Consider the following 23304-nt stretch of genomic DNA (forward strand, 5'->3'; position numbering starts at 1 on the left):
TGTCTCACATTGCAACAAACAGAGTGAGTGGTGCCAACTCTTGTGCTTTATTAGTCTCTTCCTATTTGGTGTCTCCTAGGAGATGAGAAAACGTGAGAAGATAAACTTTAAATTTACAGTTATAAATTGTATGTATGGACTTACTTATATTTAAATATGTGGCCCTCTTGGCTGTGAAGAGAAATCTTTAAAGGGGAAACCCACATCCATTATTTAGGTAGACAGAAAACATTTGGTGAGATGTCTTAGTACTAAATCATGTTTTGCATTGGGTACTGGGACCAGCACTGTTTAACATCTTTGTCAGCAACATGAATAGTGGGATAAAGTGCACCCTCGGCAAGTTTGCTGATGGCACAAAGCTGTGTGGTGCAGTCAACATGCTGGAGGTAAGGGATGTGCTCCAGAGGGATCTTGATAGACTTGAGAGGTGGGCCCATCCAAACCTCACAAAGTTCAATAAGGCCAAGTGCAAGGTGATGCATATGGGTTACTGCAATCCCAAGCACAAACACAGGCTGGGCAGAGAATGCATTGAGAGCAGCCTTGACGAGAACTTAAGGGTGTTGGTCAATGAGAAGCTCAACGTGACCCAGCAGTGTGCACTCGCAGCCCAGAAAGCCAATTGTATGCTGGGCTGCATCAAGGCGGCATCAAAGGACGTGACTCTGCCTCTCTACTCTGCTCTCATGAGACCCTACCTGCAGTACTGCATTCAGCTCTAGGGACCGCAACATAGGAAGGATGTGGACCTGTTGAGGCAAGTACAAAAGAGGACCACAAAGATGATCAGAGGGCTGGAGCAGCTCTCCTATGAGGACAGGCTGAGAGAGCTGGGATTGTTCAGCCTGAAGAAGAGAAGGCTCCAGGGAGACCTTAGATCAACCTTCCGGTGCCTAAAGAGGGCCTATAGGACAGTTGGAGCAGGACTTTTTAAAAGGGCAAGTAGTGATAGGACAAAGGGGAATGGTTTTATGATGAAAGACGGTAGATCTAGGCTAGATAGATTTTCCAGTAAAATCACTCAATGCTCAAGAATCTTCATATACATGAAGGACTAGGAAGGCATTTTTTTCTCTTTCTACCCTTTTTCAGATGAGCAAAGACCACAGCAAGAACTACTGTCTCTCTTGGAAACGGTTCTTTCGTGATCCAGAATTTCTCTATTTACTCTCTAAATAAATTTCTAAATAAATAAAATAAATGTCTCTCTTTACTTTATGCAGATGAAAGCTTCTGACTATAGTAGTAAGTTTCTATTTACTGCAGCCTCGCACAAGCCTCCAAAAACTAAATAACCCACCCCAAGCCTTTAAGGATGGGACCCAGGTAAAACTATTCAGATATGCCAGAGTTTTCAATGAGCCTGATACAATAGCTAGTATAGATAGTCCAATTTATTTTCAGTGAAGTTTCTTTTAATCTCTAAATATACTCCGTGCACTGTGTGACCCCCATTGAGTATAAACTCGAAGGAGCTGAATGCACTGTTCTGATACCACAAATGAGTGATTATCACAAACCCAATTATAACCAGCAGATGACCTGACAGTCAATATCAGTACTAGTCTGACCAGCAAAGTCTCAGAATATCCACTTCCTGACAGTGCACATTGATGTCTAAATACATGTGATACTGCAACCTGGTCAGATGCTGCTGAAGCATCTTAAACTCAAGATGGCCTGGTAAGTGCTCTCTGGAAGGCTTGAGGTGGCTAAGAGGAAAAAAGATAGCAGGCGCAAGAAAACTCTTCTCTAGGTAGGGTTTTTTTAATGCAATGGTACTTGAAAAGTATCACAGATTAAAGTGAACCCCTCAAACCCGTTCTTTGACTTCCCATCTAAGAGTGAAAGTTGAACTCATGAAAGGTACTAACTTGCAGGTGAATTCCCAACTGTAAATTAGCACCAGGAGTCCTGACAGCTGGACAACTGCTCTGCTGGCTTGCAGGAAAGTGGTTCTAGCAAGTAGTCTTATCCCAAACTTCATGCAAGAGACACGACAGAGGTTACAGGGAATACTGATTCTTTTATAAGCATGAGGAAGTTGAGTGCTTTACTATTAAATCTCAGGAAAACTTGACTGAGCAGCTTACTCATCAGCAAATGAGTCAGGGAAATTCCTGTGGTGCATACTGAGTGTGCAAACTGGGGATTCCTATTGCAAAGAGCTCTCATGGCATACATTTTGATATTATATTTATTGCCATTGTTAACTGTAGGGTGGGAGTAAAAGGGACGGTAAGGGGTTACTTAATTAGAATTAATGAATACATGAGTAATGTAATTCAATCGAGTTACGTTCTCATTAATTCCTTGGTTTAAATTACTTCTTTCGCTGGAAATTACCATTGATGAGATACGAGTCACAATGAACACAGTCGAAATAAACTAAGGAGAAAACACCCATTGCTGCAATGGCCTTTTGACTTAACAAACGGAACAATACGGCGTTCCTGCCGCGGAGGTTGCTCACATAACGGTAAACCCTGCTGCCTGCAGACGCCCGCTGCGCCCGCGTTCCGCCCTGTGAAGTTTTCCTGATCCTATGCGCTAAGGGAACGAGGAATACTTTTCCTATCTCGTCGGCGATGCCGTGCTCCTGTCACTAACTGAGCCGACGGGGCGGGACGCACCTACAGCGTCGCAGCGCGAGGGCGGCAGCGGCGTTCCCCGGCCGCTCCCGCTCCCCGGCGGGGGGAGCACGTCCACCCCCCCGGAGGGAAACGCACTCACATTGACATGCAGAGCAGCCCCGCGGGGAAGCCCCTTCCCAGACGTTACCGCCGGCAGAAGCCGTGGCACTGCCGAGGGCGGCCGTCTCCGCCGCAGCTCGAGCAGAGCTGAAGCGGTTCCCCCCGGCCGCCCCGGAGGGACGCGGGTTACATAACACCTGAAAGGGAGCTGACAGCTCCGCCGCTCCCCGCTCAGCCAGCACCTTCCCGCCCGGCCGCCGCAGCCCCCCGCCGCTGAGCCGCCCTACTGCCACAGCGCCTCCGCCGCCGGCCCCCGCCAGCAGCTCGGGACGGACACTGGGCAGCGGCTCGGCGCCGGCGTCCCCGGCTCAATGGGCATGCGTAGACACGAAGGCGCATGCGCTTTCGGCGCCCCCGCCAGCGAGCGGAGCATGCGCAGTGCCGGCGGCCGCGCAGCGGCGGAGGAGGGACGTCTTGTCGGTGGCGGGCGGTGGTGGAGCCCGTGGGGTGGCGGGCGCGCAGCCGGGCTGCCCGTGCCCCGCCGCGGCGCAGCCCGGCACTGGCTCCAGCGGCGGCCGAGTGGCGCCGCGGGCCGCCGCGCTGCCGTGCCGGCAGGGCCCGAGCCGGGCTGTGCCCCAGTTTGTGTCCAATCAGAGAGTGAAGAGCGTGCTCCGAGCGGGGCGGCAATGCGTAAACAAGCCCCGGGAAACTCCTCCGCCCCCCGCTCTTCCCCCCGCGTAGCTCCCCGCGCCGCCCCGCAGCCTCCCCCGCCGCCCGCCAACGAGTCCGGCGAGGCGCGCGCTCCCGCCGCCCAACCGCCTCAACCGCCCTCCCCTCCCCCCGCCCAGCCGGCGCCGCCCGCGCCGCCACACGCACCCCACTCCCGCACACGCCCGCGGGTGCCCGCGGCCTCTCGAGGGGGAAGGTAAGGCGGCCGGCGGGCCGGCCGGCGGCAGGGGCGGGCGGGGGCCGCCGGGCAGCGGCGGGGTGTGGATGCGTGCGGGGGGGGATCATGTGTCATAACAAGTTGTTGAACGTGACATTGCTCGTGAACCGCGCTGCGGCAGGGGCCGACGAGTAACTTTCTCCTCCAGTTCGCCGCCGAGGAGGGAGCCGGCCGCTGCGCGGGCAGGGCGGCGGTGCGGGGCGCCGGCCCGCGGCAACCGCGGAGCGCGCCCGCGGGAGGCTGGTGGCGATCGCGGTGCTCGTGTGTTCCTGAGGGGACGGCGCGCAGCGCGGCTGGGTGGTGAGGGTGAGGAGGGTGATGAGGGTGACGAGCGCTCCGCGGCCGGCTGCGGCGGGAGCCGATCCTCCCCTGCCAGGATTTTTCTAGCAAGGCGCCTGGGCGGCTAGTTAGCGAGGAGTAGGTTCTGGTCCAAAGCATCTGTTCCTGTGGGTAATTATCCCTGCCTAATGCTCCGTGGCAGTTTGGCTCGCTTCCGTCGTGATTAGCTTGGCTTATTATATAAGCTGTCACCCGAGGAGGAGAGGCACAAGTCCTCTGCGTGGCGGGGGGACACACGCGGTGCACCCCGGTCCGCCGCGCCATCCCGCAGCAGGTACCGAGGCAGAGGAAACAGCCCTGTCCCGGAGTGGGCGGCGCGGCCCGGGCAGGGCGAGGAGCGGAGCGAACCTCGCAGCCCGCCGGTGGAATACGGCAGCTCGTTTTACACGTGGTTTGGGTGTGTTTCCCAAACCTCGTCTTTGAGCTGAACCGTAACGTGTCCTGGTTCCTCTCCGCATGTTGGGTTTCTTCTCTGCGCTCTCCAAAAATAAACATTTGAGCATAACAAAGTTTAAGAACTTGATTTTTGCTGCCATTATGATTAGTATGTTAACATGATCTGGAGACGATTGAATGAATCATCAGTTCCATGGAATAGAAGCAAGTGAATCATCTCTCATACACACAATTGCGAAGGAGCATAGTTGTTACTGTAGACAGGGAAAGGTTAGTGTCAGTTTCTGGTAAGTGGTGGGTTGTAAGAAGTATAGACTGCTCAGAAACCCAGCAGGATTCCCGGGGCTAGTCTGTGAACTGTGAAAGTTTTGTAGCACTCCGTTGCAGTTTTCCTGGCTCCGTGGTTGAATAGTAACCTCTTTCTGTATCTGCTTGCTGCCCTTTATTTTAGCTTAAATTCTCAAAACGGGAGATGGTAATGGTCAGATTAAAGTAACTATGTTATTCAGAGTGTATTTGTTTCTCAAATAAAATTTAAACACCACCATATCCCCCCCCTACAAATGTTACAGCACTATGTCTGTACCCTGAAGCCAGAGGAAGATCCCAGATGCTTTTAATCTGGGTTTTGTTCTGCTTAGTTTTGTTAAGCAAAAATAGTTTGTCTCTGTTAGAATGAAAATGTATAAATTCATATTTGGAAAACAAATTAAGCCACTTTATTTAATAAACACGTTAGAGTTGAACCTAGGTAGGCTTCTGTACCTGATCCTCTTGCCTGTTGCTGTCTTAACTGGGATTGAGGCTGGTACCTATATATAATTTTTCCTTCAATTTCAGCTTGGTTCCAAAGTGGAATTTCCGTCTTCCATGTTTTCTTGACTTGTCAACCTCTCTCTGTACAGGGACAGAATTATGAATTTTACAAGATTAATTCCCCTTTTTTTCTCGGCATACCTGCCACTGTTGAGAAATAAAGTTGCTGTTTACAGGAGTGAGGTAGTGCTTTTACAAATACAAGCACTTGGGTTTACAGTATAAAAGTATCTGAATAGCTTTGTATGACTTACTGATAAACCCTTGTGTCTCCTTTGGCCTGGGGTATCCTTTATCTCGCTGCCTGTGTTTTGTATCTCTAGTCGTTCTCCAAACAGGAATGGATGACTGCATCAGTCATGAAAGGTGTTGGTGTGGGTATTTGTTACTGTTGGTGGGAAAAGGGTGTGTTACCGTTTTTGTTTGACTAGTTTTTGTTTGACTAATTTTGTTTGAGTTCGCTGCCACTTCAGAAACAATTTTATAGCATAATTACAGGAATGGAGCAGCTAAGTGTTTGAAAACTGTAGTATTTCAATGTTCATTGTGTGGCTTTTAACACCTCACTACCAGAAGATTCTGAAGATAACCAAATAAAGACTGCACATGACTGTCAACACAGTAATAGAGATTCTCATAAGTTAAGTATATTGGGTGGGCAAGATAACAAACAGGAAAAATACTATTGTATTTGTGCATTTAAATCAACGGTCAAATAGCATTCATTAATTTCCTTACAAGAAGTTAGAAACTTACAGTGTGTATGGCATTCTGTGTGGCCAGATCTCAGCTGAAATCAGTACAGCAAGTAATACTGCAAGTGGACTCACCACTCTGCTCCAGCTGTTTCCTCCTGCTCTATATGCACTCTAGGGTTCAAAGTAGTAGTGAAAAATTCTAGGTTTCACTTTTAAGCCTGCAGAATGTGCAAAATAACGTGAGATAAAATGGATTGGTTTAAGGTTGCTTCTGTGCAACCATTTTTAGGACTGTTAAGCAGATTACTGTCGGATGCACAGCAGAACTTTAAGAACAGAAGAGGGCAATGCAGATAAAAGTGGAGTGTCTGAACTTTGTATCTTGGGTTTTGTTATGTTGGGGTACATAGGCTTTGTTCTTAGCATGATACATTCATGAATATATATAAAATCATACACTGCCTATATGTATATGCATATATAAACAAACCAAAACCAACCAAACAAAAAAGACCACCACCAAAACCAACCCTCCCCCCAAAAAAACACAAAAAGAGATAATGTTGAATAGTTTTAGCCAGGTTGGATGGGGCTTTGAATAGCATGGTCTATTGGGAGGTGTCCCTGCCTATGACAGGGGGGCTGGAACTAGATGATCTTTAAGGTTCCTTCCAACCCAGACCATTCTATGATTGTATAATAAGTTATAATCTTTATTTGCAATAAATAGTACTTTGACAAAAAAATAGTTCAAGTTATCATCTGCGTTGGAGATTCTGTGCTCTGAAGGACTGGTGCTGACAGCACCTTCATATGGCCTCCCAGCTATCTCAACTGGAAGTTAACAGTTAACATCCCAATGTAAAGGGAAAAAAAAAGGAAAAGCAAAGATTGTTTTTTGCAGTTTTTGCCTTAAAGACCCATTCTAGAGAGATGCAGCAGTCCTGAGCAAAGTTGTGAACTATTCCTGTAGAAAGGCACAATGCTGGTGCTGAAAAAGAAAATCTTTTCTATAACTGTTGAAAACTTTGTGCTAAGTGCACATTCATCTGGGAGCCATTTGCTCCCCAAATCCTCAGTTAAAAACATTTATTGCGGTTGCCTGTGAGGAAATTAGTTTCTATTACTAGTCTTAGTATTAAAAAAAAAAAAAAAGTAAAAATAAAAGTGGGTACTGTACCAAGGTGATTTCCAGTAAATGTGCTATGAAAAGTAAGAGCTTGACAAACTGAGACTGAAATCCGTAATGAGCAGAGGAGGTGTAGCACTGGCAGCAAGCTCCACCATGCTCTGACCAGACTGTGTCTATCTAGCTGCATGTATGCAGGTGGGAAATATCAGTGTTGCCATCTCTATCTTAATTATTGCTTATAAAATAAAAATTGTCCACTGCCAAGCGTAGGACATTTCTGGAATGAAAGACATATAGTGTTACTTGAGCACAACAGTCTCAACAGCTGCCACTATTACTTTTTACATGTGAAACAAATAGCTTTGACTGGTTACCTAAAACCAAAACCATATATCGCATTATTAATAGTTGAATTCATGCATGTCTCAGCAGTTTTCCTAATATCTGGCTAAACTGTTTATTTGCTACTGTGCATTGGTCATTTCTTTATGTAACGGAATAATTTTCTTCCTTTGTCATTGTTTTATATGTGTTTTGAGGTTTGGCTGAAATTAAAAAATATCTTGCTAATTTGCTACCATAGTACTATTTTTATAAAAGACCTAACTAGGAAAAATTGAGAAGACTTACTTTCTCAGAATAGGTTAAAGATGAGACTAAAAGTTACTGGGAGGATCTTCACTTAAGATACTGTTCTATTACCGACTGATACATTGCAAAGAGGGAGGCACCAGGCTTCATGTCTCTAGATTCTGTGATGGTTCAGAACTGCTTTCCAGCGTTGACTATTCACTGACAGTCGAGTTTGTGCTAGCTGTTTTGGAGAGCGTATCACTCTCCATTGAGCCTTGATGGCTGAAGCACCAGGTATCCATACTGCAAATGAGGTGCCTTAGGTGACCTGTTGTGCAGTGTCAATATTGGTTCTTTGGAGGAAGGCCACTTTGTAGCCATACCACTCCTACTCAAAGCAAATTCTTGTCAAAAAAAGCCCATGCCTACTACACTAAATCACTAGTGGAGATGTACTGAGAAATAATGTTGGGACCTAAATGGTGAAGCTGTGTTTTTTTTTCCTGATTCATGGGTATGATTCATTCTATGCATATTATTGATGGCAGCATTAAAAATTATTTTCTGACAAAGATACATTGTTTCTGGCAACTTTGTGGCAGTTTTCTGCTTCCTCAGAAGATCTATGGCTTTGTGCTTATGGATAGCACACAGCAGAATCAGTGAGTACTGCCTGATACCAGCAGGGAGGGTCATAGTTTGTAATTGCCGTAAAATTGCTTGCCTCCAGTTTATTGTTTCCATCTTCCAGACTCCCCCCTGCACACTTGCTTAGTTCACCTGTTACAGCTTAGGTTTTGTATTATAAGCTTGTCATTCATTCTGTGTTTGTAAATTCTGCAGCACTTTAGTATCCTGGCTGATTTGGCTTCCGGTCTCTATGGAAATAAGGAATAAATAATAGCTTTCATTTTAGATATCTTTACTGTGTTTCTATCCCAGTGCAAACAAAAACAAAACAACTCTTCTGCAGTTTTTATCGAACATTTGTCCAAAGATCAACACTGTAAGTAAAATATGACTCCAAATATATGGCAGTATGAAAGAGAGCAACAAATCTAAATTCACATTTTTGTGACTCATGTGATGCTCCAGTGAGGGATACCGTGAATAGACAATAAATACTACCAAGAGCAAAATTAAGTTCTAAGGAAAGACTTAAGTTTTGTTTTAACAGAGTTCACTAGGAAAAATCTCATAGGAATTCTCAAATGTGATGAACTTCTATAAGGGGCAGATTGGTTGTAGTTTTCATAGTGTCTTCTGGTCCTTCTTAACAAAGCAGCTAAACAATCAAAAATCACCACCAACAAAAAACCCAAACCCCAATCTATTTGTGATTTTCTTGCCTAGCCAAAACACCCTGTGGTACCCGTAGTAGAGGTTTATTCAGTTGTGGACTTGGAATCACATAGTTCTTTTGGTACCTGAGCTATCCTGGTTCACTTCACAGAGATGTGGAGTTAGAGACTGCTTACACTGATTATAGACAGATGAAATTGCTGCAATTGACTTTTTCCATGAGGAACCAAATGCTGTGGTTACAACTTAATGACAGAGAGGCAATTTATCTTCACCTTGTAATTACAAGGGTGATTTCACATTGGCACGTATCAGAGTATAGGAAATATAAGGATTTTCAATGTAGCGTTACTTAGTACATTGACATTACTTTCACTTTGTAGTGGTCTTTAAAATTATTCATGTTCACAGATTACTTTTTCAGGACTAATATAATTTTACTCTAGCAGTTTCAGTCAGTACTAGTGAATTCCATTTCACTAAACAAAACTAAGTTTACAACAACTGTGAATTAGTAGTTGTGTGATCATATATATGATTTTATGACTTAATGAGCCAGTAACATATATTTCTTAGTGGCTGCAGCTAAGTAATTTGCAGAAGTAGAATATCTGAGATTTCTCTTTAAAAGTAGAAAATGAAACATTTCAATATGCATTAACATTTACATTTTTTAAGATTTTTCTACCATCATGTAAGAAGTCAAAGTATTTAATACATACTCATACAGATAGTGTAGATGTATGAAAGCGTGCTTGGATTATTTCTTACGTTTTTACCGTCTATAGATGTTTCTTTTTTGTTTTCAGCCATTTAAAAATGGGGATAATTTATGTAAATAAGAGTTTAAGACACCCCATCCCCCCAAATGTAAGACAAGAGCGTAGGCTGCAGCATGTATTGTGCTCCCACTGAGCATCCTAACCCATGAAAAAGTTCCTGTTAAAGAACAGTCTCAGTTTCAAGTCTTGGCATTCTCCTAATTGCTGTATTTTTCATAGTCTGTGAATTTATGATGCAGAAAGGAAGTACCTGCAGATTGAAATCACTTGTATGGCCATAATTCCTATTTTAGCTTTGTCAGTACAGTGGTAGTGCTTGCTGGCCTTGATCAATAGCAGGGCTTGATTGATAAAAGCAGCTCTCCAAGAATTAACACTGAGTCTCTTTAGCAGTTGCTGACATAATAATGCAATGTAAAACTGATGACATGACCTATAACAAGAAATATATGTCCTGAATCTGAAGCTCTACCTAGAAGAAAGGAAAAGCTCTGGAGTACCTTTCCATAGTAAAAGTCTTCACATTGTACTTCCTAGTTCTGGTTCTTCTTTTTAACAGTATTGGTAAAATATTATCACCTTATTAAATTAATTTGGATTGGAAAGAGAAATTAGCACTTTTCTTTGGGATGTAAAATGTGCTGGGTTTATCTGTTTGAAAGACTTGTTAGCAGGGCCTGTTGTGACAGGACAAGGGGTTCTGGTTTTAAACTGAAAGAGGAGAGATTCAGGCTGGATGTGAGGAAAAAAATATGTGGTAAAATACTGACACAGATTACCCAGAGACGTAGTGGATGTGCCATCCTTGGAGACATTCGAGGGCAGGCTGGATGTGGTTCTGAGATGTCCCTGCTCATTGCAGAGGGTTTGGACTAGGTGACTTTTGAAGGTCCCTTCCAGCTGAAGCTACTTTATGATTCTGTGAGTCTATCTAACTTTCCTAGAAGTTTTCAGATCACTTTTTGTATTGCGTTGCATCTCTTAAGAGTCTTTGTGTACTAAAAAAACCACATTCAAATAAAAGAATCCTAAACTTAAATATTCTGAGGATAAATTTCAGTGCTAGTTACTACTCAACAGCTCTGACAGACAAATTCTCTCTGCCACAAAGAAGTTAACTGATCTTGAGATAAAAGTCTTCAGTGATTCTTAAAGAAGCATCACCATTAATTAAAGCAAGTGCAATTGTATTTATTTCCTCCCTCAAGAAGAATGGAATGTGTAAGAAACCATTAATTAATTTTGTAATGAAAACACAGTTCTTTTTTTCAGATGGAAGATCAGGTCTTAAGTAGCCAGTGTGTGGACTGAATGAAGTTAAAGATGTTTCTTTCTTTCATGGTTTTGTAAAATTGCTATTTACTTTTTTGAAGAATCATCAGTACTAGCTGCAGAGGCAAAAGATCCTTTATATGCTATAAATGATATTTTCACTAAGTACTCTTGGTTGATTCTGGCTGTAGAATTTCTCTGCATACAAAGTGATTTTGAAGAGCTGCTTAATCAAACCAATATTTTTCAGCTTTCCATCTTAACTCTTTTGATACATCATAGATAATGTAAACTTTCGTACTTTCATTCCAAATACATATTTACCAAAATTTGCAAGTATTTGTATGGACAGTGATCAAAGAATTCAAATGGATTTATTTGAAATAATGTACTCAGGGACAGTTGGTGTCTCTCACAGGCAAGTGTTTAAAATCTGCTATTCATGCATAGCTTTTGTTTATTAATTGCTGAAAATTTAGAATGTAAATTTACAGGGGATTGGTCTACAGTTAAAAATTTCTATTAATTGCAAAGAAGCTTTTCTGGTGAATTCAGTGTGAAGCTGGATGAAACCTGTGACCAGTTTGTAATAGAGCAGCTTTTCTGTGACATCTGGTTTCTCAAGGTATAATAGCTCTTATTACATTAACTAATACAAGAGGGAAGTCCATGCAAACTGTTGGGCACACAAGCCCTTCAGGTTTCAAAACAATTGCGGCAAAGTTTGAGCTAAGGGTACAGTTTCAGAAGACATCTATAGGCACTCCTATTGAATGAGGGAAGTGCTGAGCCTTGGCAGTCACTGAACCCCCAAAAGTTTAACTAACCCAGCAAGGAACTAGTAAGCCCAGATTTTCTGCTGTGCTAGTGTGTTAAATGGGCTTGCAAATGGATTAACAAGCTCCAGAGTGGTGCTTTTCTGTTTTGGTACAACTGGTCCACTAGGTCAGGTCTGCTGTTAACTGAGGATCAAGGACAAGCTGAGAATTTGTTGAGTTTGTTTTAATTACAGCAATCAAGTAGCTAATTTGAAGGAAAAGTATGGTTATAATCTGTAAAACAAAGGGGTTATTAACATAGGGAAAAGTTGTGAGATAGTGCTCCATCATGGGCAGGAAGAAAATGGGTCATTACCACCAGAACACTGAAGGTTTTAGCTGGAATGTGATTGTACAGTAGAGGCAGTATTTCCAGTAATGCGTATCATTTTTGATGTCTAGAAGATCTGTGAATCTTTGTTTCCAGCCTTGACTTGGTGATTAGGACTGAGAAGTGAGAGATGGAATTTTCTAATGAAAAGTGTTCTAATGGAATTCATTCTGGCACCTAGAGGTCTTACTAATATGTGTGTAATTACACTGACAGAAGAACAGCATTAATAGAACAATGTACATTAAGAAAACAGCTTTTTAATATTTAAGGTAATTGCTGGTCTTCCTTTTTTGGATACTTGCTAGGCTTCTGCACTAGAAGTGGGTTTGGGTCACATGGACATGAGTTATTGGAGCAAGTTCACTGTTCTCTGGTTCTGGACTACTAGGTGCAAACTCTGTATCTGACTTCTTTCTTGACAGTGGAAAACCCTCCCCGCTTCCCCCATCTAGCTGTCCTATACCTAGATTTCTCAAACTCCTCTAGTATATAAAGAATATTTGCAAAGATTTGCTGAACATTTGGCCTTTGGGTTTATAGTTTCCATCTTTTTGGAGAGGCAATTACCATGTTATTTTTACTGCATATTTTCAAAGGCGGTGTCTTGAGTCTCATGAATCCAGGGTAGAATCCATAAAAATACAAATAATTTAGAACTTTAGTCTGGCTGATGAAAACTGCTTTAACTTAAACTTCAGTTCATCCGTTTGACTTTCTGCCAATATTGAATATGCCTGTATATGGAGGAAAGCCTAACACAAGTACTGCTTGTACTTGCCATAGTTAAGTTACCATAGACCTTGCTTTGAATTATAAAATTGTCAGTTATTAAATAATTCCAAGAACAAGATTCGGGGAAAGTTGTCATTTTTCCCATTTAAACAGATTTTTGTAAAATTTTCATTAAACCAGGACCTCAAATTTGTCTTAATTATTGTCCTTGTATTGTGAATGTGTTTTTTCATGTTCTTGAACTGTGTTTGATCTAAGTATAAGCCTTTGAAAAAAAAGTCTAAGTTTATATATATTCTTAGAAGAGTCTGATGAAAGTTTGCCAGCTACATTTTCCAAAGACAGGATCTGCAGCCAAGTAGTTGAGTGGAACTTTCCTTGCCATTGTTCCTCCCTCAATCCCAGTGTGGACTCCAGTTGAAGTATTAAAAGGAGACCAGCACTGCATAGGCTGTTAGAGGCAGAGACATCATTGAAGGGAAAAGAAGAGGTGACTGCTCTGCAGAGGAGTGACAATTGCAAGTGGCTTCTATTTGCAAGTGTCAGAGGGTAAAGAAGTTAGAAAACCATTAGGAGAGTCTACGGAAATGTGGTGATGGATATAGAGTGATTTGGAAGGGTTGCCTGCTCAGGAGAGGATGCTCATTCTAAAACAAGTAGAGAGCATGCTTCCTAAGCCTCTTCTTTCCTCTGCTATCAGCAAATAGCAGAGAGAACAACAGGCGAAGAACAATTTTTTCCCTTCAGTGCATGCTGGCTTGGTATTGATTCTGTTTAATCATACATGTGAGGTCTGTTAGGCTGGTGCAGAAGTCAAACTGCTGACAACTTCACTGCATGGAGTCATACTGACTCTGCAGCAGAACTCCTGCATTTTTGGCATGGTTAAGTATAAAAATTATACCGTTCTAATATAGCTGGTTTAAGGCTAAAGGTCTAAAATGTTAGGACATTTCTTATCTTAAGCTGTTGGTGTGACCATAGTTTACCTGCTGTAATGCTCTCCAGTTCTGTTCTGAGAAAGTTTTCTCACCAGTACCCCCTTATTCACTTCACAGTTGTAGAGTGTCTGGGGATTTATCAGTAGGAGTTGCCTGCAGTAGTGTAGAAGGGGTGCAGTAGAATGCAGGAAGATGAAGAATGGTCTCAGCTTAGGGGAGTTGCATGCTGCTTTGGAGGACTAGTTTCTGCCCATCTTGGATGCCAAATGACTGGTTTATCCTGAGTAGTTCGTATAGGTCAGGGGGGTTCACAGATGGCCATTCATAATGTATCAAAATTTGCCAGTGGTCTGACATTGCCAGTGCAGCTAAAATCATGTGAAACTGAGCTGTTTATTGTTAACAGTCCTGAGGGTCGTGAAAAATTGAACCTGAAAACTTACATCAGGTATATAGAGCTAAAGACTACTGTGTCTTCTCTTTCTGTACCTGTAAATTATGGCTAGCAGTGCTGTCTTGTTGAATAGATTATGGAGAAGATTCTTCTTTTACTATTTGTGGAGCACTGAAATATTAGAGGAATGAGTGCACATGTATGTGTATGATACCAAACACCTAGGAGTAAAATAAAAAATTATAACTGCCTTTTATACTAGGTTGTTAGGCAGCAAATATGCATCCATAGTATTGAAACTGGTGCTATAGTTCACGTATGCAAAGGCACAGATTTTTTCCTTCAACTTTTTTGAACTCTGTACATTTTGCTGAATTTATACTAATCTTGGAAGTCCTCATACATACAGAGTTCTGTTGAGTTACATGTCATGGAGGTGTATAAGAGGTTGGTTTTGCCCAAAGGTTGTGTATTTAGACAAAGGAATGTAATAGACAAACTGTGTTCGGTGAAAGGCACTAGTCAGGTATAGTTCCCCATAACATACTTGGGTGTGTTGCTTGGAGGTACACGGGTGGTGTTTTATTCCTTAAATATGCATTGGGGCACCTCTGTGTGATTTTTAGCAGATGTAAGCTCCTTCTGCCTGAGCCTGAAGAAACTGGGAAGATACCTGCCTATGGTTAGTGTAATATCAAGACAGAGTATATTACCTGTGGCTCAGTGCCATGGTAACACCAGAATACGGTTTCTAGTCAGTCTACAACACAGACATATCTCACTGCTAGTAAACACAGCTTGCAACTTTTATTGTCATTAGCATAAGAAATATAATGAAAAATATTTTATTAAGAAAAATCCCACAACAACCAAACCTGTATTTTAGAAAGCTGTGACAATGATTTTATGGATGAGTTCTGAATATGTGTTTGTGGGAAAAGACATGCAGAGTTTAGGAAAGAACTAGTGTAGAGTAAGAGAAAGAAAGAAGCCCACAATACTTAAACCTGGATAATGCAAAACCTTCTCTTCTTTTATACCTCATAGAGTGAGATGTTATTGATCCTGCTTATTGGAATGGGTGAGATTTACCTTGTTCACAGCCATAAACCTAAACATTCCTTGAAAGTGGTGACTGACAATTGAATGTTGATTCCCATACTTTCCTACCAGTAAGGAAAGCATAAATGTTGCAGAGCATCCTGTATTGATAGATGTCTCAGGAGTTGTGCCACCTGAGCTCTTTGTCGAAATAAATCAGACAAATTAGTGTGCTATTGCTCTAAAAGTGAGTAGTGAAATGCTGGCATTAATGATTGTGACTATTCTGTCAGATATCTGAATGGAGTGTTACATGAAGTGGTACACTGTGTCCCGTGTGTTAATGTACATGCTAAACTGTAGTAACTTTCCTTTTTAATCACTAATTCCTGTGAATTCTGTGGGCTGCACAGGTTTCAGCCCACAGGTTTTAAATAGTGGCTAGAAAACCTGATAAGCCACCATTGCTCATTTTATCATGTTACCATATGCAACATCCACTTGGAAGTCACCAGCTCTGCATTCATCAGCCCCTGGCCCTATATCAAATAGAGGAAAGCAGTGATTCTGTATGAGCTATATAGCTAAATGAGGAAGATGCAACTGCTGACTATGCAGATGCTGCCCTTGTCTCACTATGTACCACAATCAATCCATGTACTATACCCAGAAACAGAGCTTAGAGCAGGAGCTCTGTAACTTTTTTGAGTGCTACTACTAACCTAGAAAGAAAACTCCATGGCAGAATAGTTGCACTACCTGTTTGTACTTTCTGGGGGTGCTGTTGTGATGTTTTGTTTTTTGGGTTTGTTTTGTTTTGGTTGGTTGGTTGGTTTTCGTGGTGTTCTTGTTTGTTTTGAGGGTGTTTGTTTGTGTTTATTTTGTTTTTACCTTGCACAGATTCAGGAGATGCTTGGGCTGTTTTCCTTCTCTAGAGGAAAGGCAGTAGATCAGCTCTGTGGGGGATACCAGTCTGAAGTAGTTAGGAGGTTCCTGCAGGAGCAAATTGCATTGCAATTACCTGTAATGTGTGTCTATTACCTGTACCTGTGCCCAAGATCCTCCTGGGCTTAGCTGCTAAGAGAGTTGCTTTCCTGTGAGTAAGTAGGTGCTAAATATTTTCAGTTTGTGGGGCTGGAGTTGGTGTCTATGTAAACATATGTTTATGGGGTTTGGGGTTTTAGGTCTTACACTTTTGCTTTTCTCTGCAACACTTCTGTTTCTGAGTTAGCAAGGTTTCATATTCATTTCAGAATAAGAAGGAACTTGTGTACACTGAAATCACAGAAGGGCTCTGGGGAAGAATCTAGACTACAAGTTCTGGTATGAAATTCTAAATATTTTCCTTGGAATTCAGATCACTGTCTGCTCTGGTTGACAAACTTCACTTAGCATGGAGTATAGCATGTAAAATAGTTCCACTGAGTCTGTGCCAGACAGACAAAGATTACTTCTTACCAGAAAAGCTATGTTTAAATGGGTTCAGAGTAGCATAGTTCCTACTCTGTTGTATATGGTGGCCACTCAGATATTTTTCATGCTTTATCCAAATGTTGAAGTGTCTAATATGTAAGAAAATTTGGTTACATGAAAACTAGCCACAGTCAGGGCATGTTTCTAGTACTAGATTATTTTTTTTTGCCACTGTTAGAAATGTTTTGAGTGTGATTCTCTTTCTCCTTAAGATATCAGAAGGAAAATCATAAATACTTGAGATGTAGTCTTCCATCTCCACAACATGAAGTCAAAAGGCAATTAATTATCTTAATACTGAAGATGTTGAAATCTTTCATGCGTTTAAATAATGCTGTATCAGTATTCACCTGGAGAATACCTTAATCTATTTCTGACTCCATGTTTCCACTGAAGGCACTGGCAATCATTCCTGCTAATTTAAGGGGCCAAATTGTTTATACTTATTGTGGAAATTCTGATTTGGATCTGTGAATTTGTGTGAAGCAAGAAAGAAAAGGTTTTTTCCTTGAAATCAGATTGTTCAAAACCCAAGAAAGCTTATTTAAATTTAGAAAACCTTAATTGCTCCTTTTCTACTTATGTAGCATTATATTTGCATTTTTTTTTAAACTGGTAATTATTTGGCTATGTAGAAGCTTGTCAGGCTAAAACCAGGTATACTGGCATTACAAGTTGACTGGCTGAAATCAGTCACCTAATCCTAGAGAAATGGCTTGATTATTTTTATTCTAATGTAGATGGACTTACTGGTACAATTTCAAAGCCTTTCTCTTCATAAGTGCAAGAGAGAAGACTGGAAGGTTGCCATATATGTTTTCTAGGCCCATATCCTAGGTGCTGTTATCTAAAAACACCAGTTTATTGCATGCTGAACTAAAATTCAAGTTATGATCTCACTGTTGCTGAGTACTGACTTCAGCTGGTGTAGAATGCTGCAGCTAGAAGTTTGTTATTTCTATTGTCAGGGCTACCAGAAAAAAGGTCAGGGAGCAAAGAGAGGAGAAATTCCTTACAGAAGTATTTTAACTAGATGACACAAAACCTTGAGTAAGGACTAGTGTATCAGCAGAAATTAAATGTAGATATAATCTGGCAATATTCTTAAGGTAATACAATTTTGATTTCCCTACAATGGACATTTGATTAAACTGTTAGACTAGAATACAGTTTAACTGCAAATCAGAAAGGCATCACAGAGGAGATAGAAGCCAAAGAATGCATATAGGAGGGCTAGGCATTCATATCCTACCAACTCTCTCCTCCCTTGAAACCACGGAAATAAGTATGCAGTGTTTAGGTGTTCATGAGGAAAACAGCAGAAAAAAACCCATGGTGGTAAATTCTAAAATCAGTATATTCCATATAAATGTAATTAATCTGCCTAACATTAGATGAGTTCGAATAGAAGTCTCCTTCACTTCCACAGGCATATTCCAGATCTCTCTAAGGTCTGAGGTAATAAAATAGAAGAATAGGATATACAGCAAAAGAGAAATCACTATGTAAAAACTATTTGTAGGTTCTATTTACTGAGTGCCTTATTCTTCGCTCACAAAGCACAGACTTCTGAAAGAGTTTTGGAGGGTCATGGTATAATCAGCTTCCAGTGTCAAGGGGAGACAAAAGAATGTAGTCTTGGATGAATGGGCAAGGGGAATATCAAGCAGTTGTCGAATTACATTGCTTCTGTGGTTGTTAATGCTGTGATCACTACTCAAATCCTGAACTTGGATGTGGCAATCGCACTTCAAGGAGCGTGCAGAAAAACTGAAAAGGGTATATAGGAGGCTTAAAGAATGATACGGGACTTGGGACACATGCATTATCATGAAAGACTGAGGCACAGCTTAGTAAAAGTAAAGCAGTGGTGGCACTTGCAGCCGTTAATCAAGCTATCCCTTAACATTATCTTTGGTAAACTAAATGGAAACATCTGAGATAAAGTAACTGATATCCAAAACCAGATTGTTCAGTCTTGCAGATTAAAAGAAAATCCAATTACTGTAGTTTCGCAAATCTGATGACTAATTCAGACTACAATTAAGCATTTTTTATGTTACTATTTGGAACTACTAATGATTGAGGTAGATTCCTCAGTGCTGGTAATCTGAAAATAAGGAGGATGATTTAGTCAAGGTAATCTGTTAAACTTCAGGTGGGAATTGATACAAGTAAGTCCTATGGTTGGTGGTTTTTGTTAAATGCAGCTCAGATGTGATGATCACACTGATTTTTTTTGGACTTAATATGTATTATAGTAAAGGTGGTGCAGTCAGTCTTTACTGTAGCATTTGGGTGTTTAATTATACACAGCCCTGGCAGAAAATACTCTGCATGCAATTAGCTGAAATTCTTCAGAATTCAGATTGCTAAATCAATAAAAGCAGAGTAGAAGGATATATATATCGAGAAGGTGGTAGGATGCTGTTAGACAGATGTTTTGAAGAACCGAATATCTAGTGTGTTTTTTCAGCACTTCATAAAGGCATGACAGGGTCCTTTGTAAAATACATGGTTAGTATTTTGTGGTGGGTATTCAAAAAGTGTATGGAAAGTAAAGCAGCAGCTAGCCCTGTAAAACATAGCCCTTGCATACAAGGGAGAGCTATGTCCTGTATTTGCATAACGTGTTGATCTCAAAGTAGGTTAGATTTTCGCTTGGCCATCTGTTTTTCAGTAAAAATACTGTTTTCCTATTTGTTCTGTATTAAATACTTCTCTATTTATATTTTTATGTTCCTTAAAAATAAACGTGAAAATGTCTTGTTTTAATAACTGATAAAAGCAAACTAGCTAAGGTGCAGAATGTACCAAGATCAGCGTTCCAGAAGACTTCTTTCTCAAAGAAGAAAGCCAGACTTGAGTGAATGCCTCATTTTTATTTCACAAATAATAAGGTTAGAGAAAATAAATCTTCTGTGGAAGCGTATGCCTTTGCTTCCCTAAGGTAACACAAGAGTGGGTGTTGTGTGAGTAGAACTAACAGATGCTTACATACCCTAAGAAGTCAGAATTCCTATCTTTCAGGCTTCTTCCCTTCTTTTTGGCAATTTTTTTCATACCACTGCTGGTAAATAAATATTTTGTTATAACTGATAACCAGCCTTGTTAATAACTTCTTTAAGTCATCTTTGTACTGTACTGTATTCCAGTGGTGTGCAAGAAAGAGCTTTGCCTCAGATGTACAGTAAGCTTTCAAACCCTCTAAGAAATACTCAGTTTACTGTAACAAGTAGATTACACTAGTTCTGCAGACACTTCTGTGTTCATGGCATTTTTCATATGTGAGACAGTGCTGTGTTTATTTTTAGAGTCAAAAGCCAGAACCTGAAGCCACAGGTTCAGATACTCCTAAAGTGAATAGGGAAAATTGCTTGCAACAACTTCCAACTTTTTTTATTTTACCCATAAAATTTCTGTATGAAAATCTACTGCTAAGGGTTTTTTAATTTTTTATGTAAAATAGCATTTTTTGCTCAATGAGAGGAAGTTAAGTGATACAAATGGTGCTTTACTATGAATGCAGTAAAAGCAACAAGTATCGCTGAGGTGGCACCCAAAAATACTATAACTTTTATCTAGTGTATTCCCATTCTAAAACATAAAAAGGTCAATATCTTGGTATAAATATCTACCTGTTATGAGATCATGTCATTAGTCTGTATGGCTTCTTATTGCCGTAAAAATGAAACATTTTCCAGCAGTATACTAAACAATGAGCCTAACATCTGCACATGCTTTTAACTAACTCATCCTCTCCCCAAGGAGAGAAGCATGTACAGTAGATGGCTGTATTTTGGAGGACTTTTTTGTTTATTTGGGGGCAAGTATGTTGAAAGCATTTATGTTAACAACATATAATGAATGTATAGTGTTACACAAAATTCTTCTCTTTAAATTCTACAAAGTTCATAAGTAGAGAACTGACCTTCTCTACTTATAAGACAGTTGCCTATAGCTAACTGATGTATAGGCAAAGTGCAGACTGAGCTGGGTACTGCCTGGGACCCAGCCCACTTCCACATTCTTTCCGTTGCTCAGAGGTGCTGTGTATGTCATACAGTGCACATCTGTATCTGGCTATGGAGAAACTGGGACAACACACATCTGGTTGTAACACAGATAAAGGCTTAGTCATGTCACAAGTGTGCATAAATCCTCAATACCTACTCACACATCACCGAACAGCACAACAGAAAGGTTGGATGTTACTAATTTGGTTGATAATGTGGGTTGACCCTGACAGGTATCAAAGCAACACAAGCTGCTTGCTCACTCACCCTTGACCCCCCACAGGATGGGAGAGAATAAAGGCAGAGTTAAAAGCAAGAAAACTTGTGGGCTGAGTTACAAAAACAAAAGAATAACTTGTTTAACAAGTGGAATGTGAGATGACCACCTAGTTCCCAACCAGAAGAGAGCTTACATCCCTAAATGCACCTCTGTTCCCTTTTTATGGCTGAACATTAACAAGTAACAAGTGGTGGCCCTCAGGAATCAGTTTTGGGACTGGTCTTGTTCAGCATCCTTGTCGGTGACATGGACAGTGGGATTGAGTGCACCCTCAGCAAGTTTGCTGATGACACCAAGCTGTGTGGTTTGGTTGATACACTGGAGGGAAGGGATGCCATCCAGAGGGACCTTGACATGCCTGCGAGGTGAGCTGATGCCAGTCTTACGAAGTTTAACCATGACAAGTGCAAGGTCCTAAACCTGGGTTGGAGCAATCCCAGGCACAGCTACAGGCTGGGGAGAGAAGAGATTCAGAGCGGCCCTGCAGAGAAGGACTTGGGGGTGCTGGTCGATGAGAAAATGAACATGAGCCGGCAGTGTGCACTTGCAGCCCAGAAAGCCAACCGTGCCCTGGACTTCATCAAAAGGAGCGTGACCAGCAGGTCGAAGGAGGTGATCCTGCCCCTCTACTCTGCTCTTGTGAGACCTCACCTGGAGTATTGTGTGCAGTTCTGGTGTCCTCAACATAAAAAGGACATGGAACTGTTGGAACAAGTCCAGAGGAGGGCACGAGGATGATCAGGGGACTGGAGCACCTCCTGTATGAAGACAGGCTGAGGAAGTTGGGGCTGTTCAGCCTGGAGAAGAGAAGGCTGCGTGGAGACCTCATAGCAGCCTTCCAGTATCTGAAGGGGGCCTCTAGGGATGCTGGGGAGGGACTCTTCGTCAGGGACTGTAGTGACAGGACAAGCAGTAATGAGTTCAAACTTAAATAGGGGAAGTTTAAATTGGATATAAGGAGGAAATTCTTTCCTGTTAGGGTGGTGAGGCACTGGAATGGTTTGCTCAGGGAGGTTGTGAGTGCTCCATCCCTGGCAGTGTTCAAGGCCAGGTTGGATGAAGCCTTGGGTGGGTTTAGTGGTTTAGTGAGAGGTGTCCCTGCCCATGGCAGGGGGGTTGGAACTAGATGATCTTGAGGTCCTTTCCAACCCTAACTATTCTATGATTCTATGATCCTAACACAGCGTTATATGGCATGGAATATCTCGTTGGTTAGTTCAGGTCATCTGCCTGTTTGTGTCGTCTCTCAGCCTATTGCACACCCCCCAGTCTTCATTGTGGAGACTAGTGAGAAAGGGAGTAGGCCTTGATGCTGTGCAGACACTGTTCAGTAATAGCTAGAACGTTATTGTGTTATCAGCATTGTTTTGGTCACAAATCTAAAACACAGCACCATATGAGCCACTATGAAGAAAGTTAACTCTATCCTAGCCAGGCCCAGTTATTTAGAAGGATGACCTAGGAAATAGTTAAGACTTAAACTATAGAAATCTATAAATAGCACCAGAATAACAAAATATTTGCCAGGAAGGAAGAAGAGAGTCTTTTCTATATATCCTTAATGCTTTTGAACACATTTTAGAGTTCTTATGGCGGAGGAGATAATGAATGTTTCTAACTGAGCCTGAGAAGGGAATCCACACTGCAGTGATATTCAAAGTACATGTTTAAGTAGTGTGTCTCACTGAAGTTGCCTAAGACTTGAATGAATTGGCAAAATTAGAATTTAGGTTTGTCTTGGATACGAATTTGTTCTTAGGTCTGTAAGTGTTCTGTTTCATTCCTTTTACTGCAGAAAACAGACTACTTACACAGTTGTGTGCATTGCATAATGCTCAACTTTCTCAAACTAGAGTGTTTATTTTCCTGTGCAGGAGTCTTTTGGATGTTTTGCCTAAATGTCTTATGTTTCCACCTACTCCTGTCTAACATAATGCATTCCTTTTATAGAGAAATGAGATCTGAAAGATCATAGTTGGCATTAGTCTACTGAGAGTTTTGCAGGTTTACTAGCTGGCATTGATGTTTTGGGAATAGAGCAAAAAGGTTGCTGTTATTTTTGTTGACATGGAGTCTGTAGGGATGTAAGCAGTCGAGCTTTCCTCATGTGAGCAGTTTTCATTCTATAAAAACGTTTGAATATTGCGTGAAAACCTTATTCTTTCCTCATCTCTGCTCACATCATTAGTGAAATGAGTCACTGTACTGTACTGCAAAAGTAAGAGTTCACTCAAATGCTTATGAAATATGGAAGTACTTTAGACAGAGTAGAAGGTTCTTAGAGTATATAATCATCCCGGGTTTGGGAGGTGTGAGGAAAAGA

The 23304-nt window shown here is 41.5% G+C and overlaps 1 protein-coding gene and 1 long non-coding RNA gene across 3 annotated transcripts in view; one reads left to right on the plus strand and one right to left on the minus strand.

The window, feature by feature from the left end:
* Window positions 1-3297: 3297 nt before the first annotated feature.
* PCGF5 (polycomb group ring finger 5) overlaps window positions 3298-23304 on the plus strand; it is an 83438-nt gene continuing 63431 nt past the window's right edge. For both annotated transcript variants that reach the window (XM_065671893.1, XM_065671896.1), the window contains exon 1: window positions 3298-3621. The gene's annotated coding sequence lies outside the window, so the exon portion shown is untranslated. The remainder of the gene's footprint in view (window positions 3622-23304) is intronic.
* Window positions 5118-23304, minus strand: part of LOC136010540 (uncharacterized) — a 34119-nt gene continuing 15932 nt past the window's right edge. The window contains exons 2-3 of the long non-coding RNA XR_010610919.1: window positions 16104-16205; window positions 5118-5274 (exon numbers count right to left, since the gene is read on the minus strand). This is a non-coding gene — a long non-coding RNA (uncharacterized LOC136010540). The remainder of the gene's footprint in view (window positions 5275-16103; window positions 16206-23304) is intronic.

This window comes from Lathamus discolor, chromosome 3 (assembly GCF_037157495.1).
Source record: "Lathamus discolor isolate bLatDis1 chromosome 3, bLatDis1.hap1, whole genome shotgun sequence".
Classification (NCBI taxonomy): domain Eukaryota; kingdom Metazoa; phylum Chordata; class Aves; order Psittaciformes; family Psittacidae; genus Lathamus; species Lathamus discolor.